The 12,106-nt window shown below is 47.1% G+C and overlaps 1 protein-coding gene across 1 annotated transcript in view; it reads right to left on the bottom strand.

Annotated features, from left to right (window-relative positions):
* CAMK2B (calcium/calmodulin dependent protein kinase II beta) overlaps positions 1 to 12,106 on the bottom strand; it is a 176,458-nt gene that overhangs the window by 163,774 nt on the left and 578 nt on the right. The window lies entirely within an intron of this gene.

Genomic DNA, 12,106 nt, shown 5'->3' on the forward strand with positions numbered 1-12,106 from the left:
GAAGAAATACCCAGAACTTGCTTTATTCCAGATATACAGGTAATCCTCAACTTCCAGCCACAATTGAGCCCAGAAATTTCCATTACCATCAAGACAGTTCTTCAGTGAGTTTAACCCCATTTTACAACTTTCTTTTGCCACGGTGGTTAAGCAAATCACTCCAGTTACACTTACATTTTACAGTGGGTTAATGGAGGAGGAGGGGGGGAGGAGGAGGAGGAGATTTTCCCCAGAAGTAAATAAAAATAACATTATGGTAACAATTATAAAATCCAACCTTGCCGGAGCAGGCAAAATTGCCGCAGCTCGCAGTTCAGTTGCTGTTCTTCCTTGATTTCTGGAATGCAACTCCATTCTTTTTATTCTTTGGAAGCGCATCCAGAACCATTAATCAAATACAGAGATCTCAAAATGAGTATAGACACAGAGCCATTCACGTTGTTCCCACTGTCTCACTCATCAAGAGCATCCTAAACCAGGGGTCCTCAACCTTGGCAAGCTTTAAGACTTGTGGACTTCAACTCCCAGAATTCCTCAGCCAACTTTAAGACTTGTGGACTTCAACTCCCAGAATTCCTCAGCCAGCTTTAAGACTTGTGGACTTCAACTCCCAGAATTCCTCAGCCAACTTTAAGACTTGTGGACTTCAACTCCCAGAATTCTTCAGCCAGCTTTGCTGGCTGAGGAATTCTGGGAGTTGAAGTCCACAAGTCTTAAAGTTGCCAAGACCATAGGGGCCTCCATTACCTGTATATCTGGGGCCATTACCTGTATATCTGGGGCCTCCATTACCTGTATAATGTTCTAAAATCTGTATAATGTTCTAAAATCTTCAATTTTCTGCGCTCCAAGCAACAGACGACTTCCCAGAAAGGACCACAGATAGAAGCTGCTGTACAAGGTGGGCTAAATTCCGTGGGAAGCGCCAAAGCGGATGGCTCCCTTCAAAGTGCACGAAAAAGGGGAACATTCAACACCCCTTAAAGCAGACTTGAGCATTTTTGAATGGGCCTTGGTGCCCTTTGGGATGTGGTCCCACCAATAACAAACCCAACATTTAGAATGCAAGCGAACTCCACCGATTTTCTATTTTGACAGGAGCTTCCTAGGTTTTGCGATAGAGGCGATTCCCATTACAAGCAGTCCTCAACTTACAACGGTTTAATGACCGTTTAACATTACAGTGGCACTGGAAAAGGTTTTTCACGCTTAGGACCGTTGCAGCATCCCTGTGGTCAGGCGATCCAAATGCAGACGCTTGGCAACCAATTCATAGTTATGACGGCTACAGTGACCCAGGGTCAAGGGATCCACTTTTGTGACCTGATGACTCGCCAAGTCAATGGGGAAGACTCACTTTGCAACCATGTTACTAACTTAACAATTCATTTAACAACTCTGGCAAAATGGAGCAACTCTCACTTAACTGTCTCACTTAGCAACAGAAACTCTGGGCTCAATTGTGGTCATAAGCTGAGGACTATCTGGACCTAGATTCCCAAATGCCAGAAACTCTACTTGTCAATGATATAAACCAGAGGTGGCGAACCTACGGCACGCATGCCAGAGGTGGCACTCAGAGCCCTCTCTGTGGGCATGTGTGCCGTCGCCCTAGCCCCACCTCCCCCTTCACCAGAAGCCCCCCTGGAGGAGAGTCGCCCCCCGGGTGCGGCCCACGCAGAGCAGTGCAGCTAAGGACATGGCAGCTGGGCAGCGGGGACAAGTCTCCACCCTTGCGCCCCGTCACACGCAGTTGATGCTGCAGGGCGCGGGTGGAGGGCATAGCCGCCATGGCGCTGCTGGGCCACCTGGACGACCTGCAGTGGGCTGTGGAGGCGGTGAGTGGCCCTGTGGGTGGGCAGGGTGGGGGGAGAGCAGAGGGGGGAGGGCGGAGCAGGCAGGATGGGGAGGGGCTGGTTTTTGGGCACTCGGTCTCTAAAAGGTTCGCCATCACTGATATATACCAAGGAGATGGCCTGTCCTTAAAAGCCTTGTCATCCACACAGGCCACACAGTTAATCCACGTTTCTCTGAAAAGTAAGTAGCATCTTTATTCAAGTCCTTTTCCTCACTTCCTAATGAGCATTCTTAATCTCAGTATCTGCTTAAAAAAAAGAAAAAAAAACCTCTAAATGCATTACATTCTTAAAGAAGGATTTAATAGTTAATTATCTTCATTGTTAGGAATGGGGGTGAAAGAGGCGACTTCCTCTAGCGTCAGTTTCCATCTGTTCATGCATTAAGATAGAAGCTAGCATTTTCCTCCCTCCTGTCTACTTTTTTATTTTATTTTTTTGTTTTTTCGGTCTCAAATACTAGAATCTTTCTCTGCACTTCAAATTCCTTGTTTCCTATTAACCTTTGATTTTTGCCGTGTTTTTTTTTTCCCTTCCTTCCTTCGATTTCTTGGTCAGTTCTGACCAACTCTCAAATGCAGTTATTTCTCAAGAAATACATGACCGCTGGGCCCTTCTCCTTTTGTTGTCAGTAAATTTCTTTGCTGCATTAACATCTGAGCATGAACTAATTTGAACGGCCCTTGAAGCAAACCGATTCCAGCCAAGCTTTCTACTCGCACCCCTACCAGAAAAGGGGAAAATAACCACATTCTGCAAGATAAGACCCAATCTGTCCTGTTTTCTCAGCTTTTCACACTTCATTCAGCTTCCTTGTTAATTAGATCAGCCCAAAGAATTGTGCGCGTGCACACACTCACACACAAACACATACACACACAGAGAGAGAGAAGACTGAAATGACACCCTACGTAAATCGGGCAGAATGTACAGCACACAGATGGTTACCATGTTCTCGGGCTGCAAAAGATGATTGACAGCATCCACCAACAGCTACATATTTTGTATTAGATTTATACATATAATCCTAGGCACGTGCTTTAAAGCAAGAGCTCTCTTAAAATACTGTAGCATAATGTGGCTTTTACACTTCAAAGGCAGCCCCCAGTACGCACGGTACTTCTCAGCAAGACACATGGTGGACACCAAGAGATGTTCAACCATAAATTGTCAACCATGTTTCAATGGCACGTGTTGTTTGCTGCTTTGCTAATTTATGGCTCAGGATGCAATTATAACTCCAAAGCTGGGTTAAGTGAGTACTGTGGCTAGGCTAAACGTGGATACATGTGTTACGGGAACACACTTCTGTGTTTCAATGGCAACAGCAGCTAAATCTAACATCTGGGAGGTCAACCAAAACTGTATAAGGAAGTAAAAATGAACTTTGCCAGACTGAACACTGGTTGGGGCTAAGCCGAAATGTGCTTTGGATTTGTGAACCTGTGATACACAAACTGCAGTTGAAGATTTAGTCTTACGTGTAAAGTCACTGTGGCTTGGGCAACAGATGACGACGACGATGATGATGATGATGATGATGATGATGATGATGATGATGATGATGATGATGATGATAATAATAATAATAATAATAATAATAATAATAATAATAATAATAATAATAATAATAATAGTTGGAAGGGACCTTGGAGATCTTCTAGTCCAACTCCCCTGCTGAGACAGGAAACTGTATACCATTTCAGATAAATGGTTGTCTAGTCTCTTCTTAAAAACTTCCAGTGTTGGAGCATTCACAGCTTCTGGAGGCAGATTGTTCCACTGATTAATTGTTCTAACTGTCAGGAAATTTCTCCTTAGTTCTAGGTTGCTTCTCTCCTTAATTAGTTTCCATCCGTTGCTTCTTGTCCTGCCTTCAGGTGCTTTGGAAAATAGCTTGACTCCCTCTTCTTTGTGGTACCCCCTGAGATATTGGAACATTGCTTCATGTCCCCCTTCGTCCTTCTCTTCATTAAACTAGACATACCCAATTCCAGCAACCGTTCCTTATATGTCTTAGCCTCCAGTCCCCTAATCCTCTCTGTTGCTCTTCTCTGTATTCTTTCTAGCGTCTGAAGTTTGATTAAATCAAACTGTCAACAAGTCAGTCTTCCTTTCTTTTGTCACAATGCTTAAGAATTCCTGGTAGGCATCCAACTCACACAGAAGATAATTTTCATGACCCAGGGGCTGAATGGAGGGGGGAATTCCCGGGATCACCATGAGATCTCTGAAGTTACTCACCTGCATCACCCAATCATGGAGCACCCAAGCTCAATAATAGTCCCAAGTCAACCGAAATACATTGCAACTGAATACAGGTAGTCCTCCAACTTACAACTACAAAAGCAACTGTTGTCATGCTCTGTAGGATCACCTCCCTCCGATATGCCACAACTAGCCTTCACTGCCCTAACTTACATATACTATTATAATGAACTCTGTAGTGTGAACAGTTCTAAGCACAGTCTAGAAATTGCGAACAACCCAAAATAAATCTGCCAGAGTCTTGACTGAAGTTCTAGTGCACAAATTTTGTCCCTCTGAGCTCTTGCTAGTCCACATTCAAAACATCTAAAAAGCTAACTCTGTCCATGTGAGTTTGCTCCAAATTTCATTACTCTTTTGGTCTCCAACTTTGATCCTTCAAACGACCAGAGAATGGGGTGAAAGAAGCAGGCCTTTTCAACTCTTGTCTTCCAAACTTGGAGAGAATTCTCTTGGAAGGTTGAGCTTGACCCAATTCAGTTAAACAGCAAACAATATAAAAAGTATCCTCTCATCGTCATGAGGAATATATATAAAAAAGAAATTGAAATCAAATTCAGCTTACACAGAGGTATGTCGTAACTGTTCTTTGATCACTGTCGTCTTTTTAGGAGACTCTCATTTACAGCATGTAGATCTTACTCAGTTCTCTTACCAGCCGTGGGCATGTCTCATTTCTACAGACAGCCTGTATATTAATATATTCCTCATCTCTTAAAGAGAGACAAATCTAATGCATTCCATCTTGTTTATACATGGAGGAATACGGCATCCAATTTTGATCACCACGACGTAAAAAAGATGCTAAGACTCTAGAAAGAGTACAGAGAAGAGCAACAAAGATGATTAGGGGACTGCGGACTAAAACATATAAGAAAAGGCTGCTGGAATTGGGTATGTCTAGTTCAATGAAGAGAAGGACGAGGGAGGACATGATAGCAGCGTTCCAATATCTCAGGGGCTGCCACAAAGAAGAGGGAGTCAAGCTATTGTCCAAGAGGCCTGAAGGCAGGACAAGAAGCAATGGATGGAAACTAATCAAGGAGAGAAGCGACCTGTAATGAAGGAGAAACTTCCTGACAATTAGAACAATTAACCAATGGAACAGCCTGCCTCCAGAAGCTGTGAATGCTCCAACACTGGAAGTTTTTAAGAAACTAGACAACCATTTATCTGAAATGGTATAGGGTTTCCTGTCTCAGCAGGGGAGTTGGACTAGAAGATCTCCAAGGTCCCTTCCAACTTTATTATTATTATTATTATTATTATTATTATTATTATTATTATTATTATTATTATTATTATTATTATTATTATTATTATTATTATTATTATTATTTACCAGTCTTAGCCCCGGGGTTTCTGAAGATCTCTTACATACTGTTAAGTACCAAATCTGCTTAGATTTGATGGGGAACAAAGCTGGCACATGCAGGGGCCACAACAAAATCCAGCTAAAGTTTGGCAGCCTGGTAATCGTTGAATTACAGCAGTTTACATGTTGCTTCTGTTAAATTCAGCAGACATCCAAACATTTTGACTTAGGTCCACACCGTAGTCCAGGTATTGACTCTAGCGCAGGGGTAGGCAACCTTGGCTCTTTTATGACTCGTGGACTTCAACTCCCAGAATTCCTGAGTCAGCATAGCTGACTCAGGAATTCTGGGAGTTGAAGTCCACGAGTCATAAAAGAGCCAAGGTTGCCCAGTCTAGCGCAATAATTGGGAACAGAAGGCTGGAAACCTTTTTCTTACTTAGATGGCCTTCCATCTGGAACAGCTGGAAGAGAAGGGGCATCACTGACTAAGGAACCAGGTCTTTCACCGCACTGTTGGGAAGCAACTTAGCTCGTGGGTAACACCACAGGTAGTCCTTGACTTGTGATCAACAATTGGGACCAGAATTTCTGTTGCTAAGCAAGGGGGGGGGGGGGTACGGCCTGATGATACAATCTTTTTTGCCCCGGTTGTTAAGTGAATCACTGCGGTCATTAAGCTAATCTGACTTCCTCCGTTGACTTTCCTCATCGGAAGCTGGCTGGGAACGTCGCAATTGGCAATTACGCCAGCCCAGGATGCTGCAATTTCCTCGTAAACACATGCCTGTGGCCAAGGGCCCAAATTTTGATCACACCCCCAGGGGGATGCTGCGACCATCCTACGCGAGAGGGACGCTCGTAAGTCACTGTTTTCAGCGCCGCTCTAACTTTGAATGTTCGCTAAATGAATGCTTGCAGTTTTGTGACAATCTGCACTACAGTGTAACACAGGGAACGTTGCAGTAGTGGCGAATATCTGTAGCTTGGGTGTAGGACAGTGGTGGCGAACCTATGGCACGGGTGCCAGAGGTGGCACTCGGAGCCCTCTCTGTGGGCACACGTTGCCCCAGCCTTGCCTCCACCCGTGACCCCCTCCTCGCCAGCAGCCCCCCTGGAGGAGAGTCGCCCCCGAGTGTGGCCCACACGGAGCAGCGCAGCCAAGGACATGGCAGCCAGGCAGTGTAGACAAGACTCTGCCCTCACGCCGCAACCTGCACAGTTGATGCTGCGGCGGTGGGTGGGCAGAGGGCATGGCCGCCAGGGCGCTGCTGGGCTGCCTGGGCGATCTGCGGCGGGCCCTGGAGGCGGTGAGTGGCCCTGCGGGCAGGCAGGGTGGGGCGTGGACTGGGGGCGGGGCGAGTTTTTGGGCACTCGGTCTCCAAAAGGTTCGCCGTCACTGGTGTAGGATGAGGGTGAAGATTTGTCTCGGAGCTGGTGGGCTGGTTTCTGAACGTTTCCTTACCAGGCTAAGCAATGGACTACTGCAATGCCCTCTACATGGGGCTCCCTTTGAGGAGCTCCCGGAGACTTCAACTGGTCCAGAATGCGGCCGCGCGGGCGGTGTTGGGAGGGACTCGTCGCTCCCATGTAACACCGCTCTTGCGTGAGCTGCACTGGCTACCAGTGGTCTTCCGGGTGCGCTTTAAGGTGTTAGTTACCACCTTTAAAGCACTCCATGGCATCGGACCTGGCTACCTCCGAGACCGCCTTCTGCCACAGATTCCCTCCCATAGACCGGTACGCTCCCACAGAGCGGGCCTCCTCAGGGTGCCGTCGGCCAAGCAATGTCGGCTGGCGACCCCCAGGGGGAGGGCCTTCTCTGTGGGTGCCCCCACCCTCTGGAACGAACTACCCCCCGAGATCCGGATGANGGATTTTATTTAGGGACGATTTTAAGTATAATTTTAATTGGAACACAGCCTCTAATATTTGGTTTTTAATTTGGTTTTAGAAGGGTTTTTATTTTTGTATATTGTTATTGTATCTGTTTTTAATATGCTGTGCACCGCCCTGAGTCCTGCGGGAGAAGGGCGGTATAGAAATTAAATTAATAAATAAATAAATAAATAATAAGCAAACTCTGCTGAAGATGTTATTGCGTAGCCTGGTAACGAAACGTTCAGAAACCAGCCCACCGGCTCGGAGAACGAACCCTCACCCTCACAGAGAACACGACCAGCTTCCTACCCTCCCCAGTTGCCTCCTGGGCCCACTACCTCACTCTGTCTTATGGCAGAATCAGCCCTGGGGATGGTGACAGCAGGCACGGCATCTTCACCTCCAGGAACAAAATGTCTCAGGAACAGCCCTGCTGTCAAATTTCAAATCCCAGCTGGGCTCAGGAACAAACAGCCACTTAGAGCAGAGGCCCCCCAACCTTTTGGGCACCGGGGATCAGTTCCAGGGAGAGAGGGTTTTCCGCGGACAGGAGGGGACCTGGTTTCGTGTGCTGCCTGCATCCCGCAGATGGGGCTTTGCTTGTTTGCGTGGACCGATTTCTAGCACGCCGAGGACCGGTGCTGGTCCACAGCTCGGGGTTGGGGACTCCTGACAGGACAATCCCATCCAACAGCCACAGTCAGAAGATGGAAGGATAAGACGATCACTAGAGATCTCATTTTACCACGTCAACATAATAGTGTCTCTTCCTAAGTGACGCACGTGAGAACCTCATAAATCCATTAAATCCAAGTCCTAACCATTATGTAAAGGCATCAAAAGCTGCAAACAAACTCTACTTTCTGCTGGGTTAGAAAAAAGGATCATCTTTGGGAGTGAACAGCTTCTGGAGAAATCCACCTGAGCTGTTGTGTTGCTAATAAGCGACTAGAATTGCAGACCACCAGCACTCCAAAAGAAAAAAAAGAAAAAAGCCCCAGCTACAAAACCCAAGAGTTATGGCAAAATAATCAAGGAGAATAAGATTGATTTTGGGACCAAGGAGAAAAGCTGTCATGTTCTAACAAGAGGATGTTGTGCTACATATTTCATAAAAGGGGCTCTAGTCTACCACTACATCAATGTATCTCCTGATCCAATCTTCTCAGCTTGGGATTCTTCAGAAGAATTGGACTCCAAAGCCCATCATTCCTTCAGCCAACAGTCATCCAGGCCATGGTTGTCCCAAAGCTGCTTTTTTTTTTTTTCAAAAGGCAACTGGACTTTCTTGGTTTTTCCTTAAAGACGTTTCACTTCTTCTCCTAGAACGGGGGTCTTCAAACTTGGCCCTTTTATGACTTGTGGACTTCAACTCCCAGAATTCCTCAGCCAGGCACACTGGCTGAGGAATTCTGGGAGTTGAAGTCCACAAGTCATAAAAGGGCCATGTTTGAAGACCCCTGTCCTAGAAGCTTCTTCAGATCGTGGATGAGAAGCGAAACGTCTTCAAGGGAAAACCAAGACAGTCCAGTTGCCTTTTGAAAAAGCACCTGTGGGGACAATGACAGGCAAGGTGAAGTCCAAGACCTTTAGAAGGTACAGGATGGAAAAGGTGGACCCAGTGATCCAAGATGCTTCACATCTCTTGTTAAGAGTTTGCTCTAACAGACTAACATGCAACTAGCATGCAACTGACTAACATGCAACTGACTAAATCTGGATAGCTCTGGCTGGCTGGGGGAGGTTAGTGGGGCAGCATTCCCATCCTGACCAGCAGAAGGAAAGCCCATGGGCCCTGAAATGAAGCCAATCATGGAAACTGTAGCTCCACAGTTAACCTTATGTCAGGGGTCTTCAAACGTGGCCCTTTTATGACTTGTGGACTTCAACTCCCAGAATTCCTCAGCCAGGCACGCTGGCTGAGGAATTCTAGGAATTGAAGTCCACAAGTCATAAAAGGGCCAAGTTTGAAGACCCCCCTGCCTTATGTCAACTCAGGGCTGCACACGGTCCTCACTCAAGAGGTCTCTTCAAGAGCTTAACACAGTTGAGTTTCGAAGAGGGAAAGAGAAAATAATTAAATGTACGGGGAGCAGTCCAGTTAATTGTCATTTCAATTAATTTTAATTTAATCACATGTTGTTTTTCCACTTGGTTCCATCCACTTTTTTCCCCAGTTCTTTTTTGGAACTATTTGGGAAGATCTATAGCCCACCTTTTTCCCCCAGAAGCTTATAGTAGCTTACAAGAAGATCTTTCTTTTATCCTCAAAATGACCCTGTAAAGTAGGTTAGGTTGAAAAAGAGAGAGTGGCTCAAACCCAGTGAGTTTCTATTGGCTGTTGGTGGAATTCAAACTGGGATTCCCCAGTTCAAGTTTAGCTTTACCTGCCATATCATAGCTCTTCCCCATCAAGGGACTCAAACACAAGTGCAATTCTCACCCCAAAAAAAGAGAGCTTAATGATGATATAAATTTAATACTCATGCTGCCGGTGCAGAAATCCTGACACGGAACTAATACTGAATAAAAAGGACCAGCCCTTAACATACACTAATGTACGTAACAGTATATTACCCAACTGTATAAAGCAACTCTTAATCACAACTCTTAATAACATGGGGATACACAGATGTAGCAGTAATTCTATGGGGTTTTCTATTATACAAAGCCACAAAATAATTTTGAGTGGGGAAAAGAATTCCTAGTGGGCAAAGATTTTATTTGGGGAGGTGCATCATATCTTAAGGATTGGTTTTTTTTCCCCTTGTTCTCTCTTCTGCTTTAGATCTGGTTCTAGGAATCTTTCAGATCAAGTAAAAAATCTTGACAGATGCAGATAAGCATCGGGAGGAAAAAGAGAAGAGAAGCTGCATTATAAAGGAGATGTGAAAAGACAGATTTGGGTTGCATCCAGAGTCGTAATTCTTCCTCTTTCATTTTGCTGAAAAGCATGTGTGCTGGACAGAGGCTGATCTTGGAAAAACAGCCTGTCAGCTTTTAAAAAACTTGTTATTTACGACCACAAGCCACGATTTGCCACGCCACCTAAGCCAGCAAACATTACTGCTGGCCTTCCACACTGACACAACAGCCATCTGAATTCTACCAGAATCTAATGGGGAAGGGGGTGAAACAAAGCACTGAACACATGCTGAATCATATGTATTTTTTATTTCCCCCCTTCAAAGGAAGTCAAACAAACAAACAAACAAACAAACAAACAAGTTGCAGGGGCGGAAAAAGTCCAAAGCTTCTGGTGTCCCTTGAAAAACTAAACGAAGGATTAACAATAGATCAAGTTGAGACACCTGCTGTTCTGCTTTTCCCATGTCATTATTCACAGAGAGGAAAAAAAGCATCCCTTAGCCTGTTCCTATGGCTTTTACACCAGCAGCTGTTTTTTTTTAAAGACTGTCACAGTATATTATATAATATACATTTACACAGACACACTAACACACACACAGACACACACTCCTTCAGCACAGCAAAGAGGTCAGCCACCCCAAACCACTCTGGAATCCTGGAAATAAGTGGCCACAAACTTGTCTCTGCCACCCCAGGAGAATTCACATTACTGGGGTGGGGGTGGGAGGAGAAGTAGAGGCAGCAACTTAATGGGGAGAAGAATGACTGGGTGGGGAGGGGGGTATCTAGATGGATGAGTGATGTGAAAGGGGGGAGGGAAGCCTAAAAGCAGATTTTTCTCTCCCAGCTTTAAAGCCCAAGTCTATCCAATAGGCTGGACAGGAGATAATGCAGATCCCTTTCCCGAAGGCTCTAGTAAGATTTTTTGCTTAGGTCTCTGGGAATCTCAAAATGTCTAATTTAGTGCAAAGGAAAGCGGAGAGAATTCTCCTCTTCTACATAGGGAGGATCGTGGGAAGCCGCCTTGGAGGGAGATCCAGAAACAGGACTCCCACCTTAATGTAAAGGAGACAGAGGAGACCCGCAAAAAGGGGGGGAAAGTGATGGTTGCCCCTCACTCACTCTCTCTCTCTTTTCCCCTTTCAATGGGCGCGCAGGCTGCTTGGGATCGCCAGCTGCGAGGGAACCACAAGAAGGAGCAAATGTGGGAAGCAGAGCCAGGAAGAGCAGCTGCTTTGGGATCCGGCTGCGCCAGTTAAAGGGGTCGGACGACCCTCGGCCACGTGTGTGTGTGTGTGGGGGGGGTGAGAACCGCTCCCAGCGCCTGGGCGAGGAACACCGGGACCCCCCCTCCCCAACCCACGACCCTGCTTTGGCTCGAGTCCAAGCGAGCAAGGCAGGGATCGGGGCGGAATCCTGGGTCGTTTCGGCTCTCCGCAGCCACGCGGCCGGCCGGCCGGCCGGAAGAGCCTCTGAGCAGGTGCAGAGCGCCCGCCGCGAAGGAGCTACAGCCAAGGGGGGTGGACATGGGCCGCTTCCCCCCCCCCGCCTCCCCACCCGTTGCGGAGAAAGCCCGCAGCATCTCTCTCCGTCCTCCCAGGAGGGGAGCTCGTCCGGGCGGGCGGGCGGGCGGCTTCCCCGGCCCCTCCGGAAGGCAGCTAAGGCGGCCCCACCAATGGGCGAGCGGCGGACTCCCCGACCCCTCCCCAGCGTTACGCAATAGGCCCGGCTCCCGGGCGCTCCCCGAGCCCGCTCCCCCCCCTCCCCGGCCAGGCTGGATGGAAAGGCAAGCGGTTAACCCCTTCCTCCCCCTCCTCCTCCTCCCCCTCCTCTCCCTCCCCCTCCCAGGCGCTTTGCCCCCTCGCTCCCCAGGGCAGCCCCTCCCCAGCGGCTCTCCTCTCCCCCCCTCCAATTG

The sequence above is a fragment of the Protobothrops mucrosquamatus genome, unplaced genomic scaffold (assembly GCF_001527695.2).
Source record: "Protobothrops mucrosquamatus isolate PMUCROS unplaced genomic scaffold, P.Mucros_1.0 scaffold262, whole genome shotgun sequence".
NCBI lineage: Eukaryota > Metazoa > Chordata > Lepidosauria > Squamata > Viperidae > Protobothrops > Protobothrops mucrosquamatus.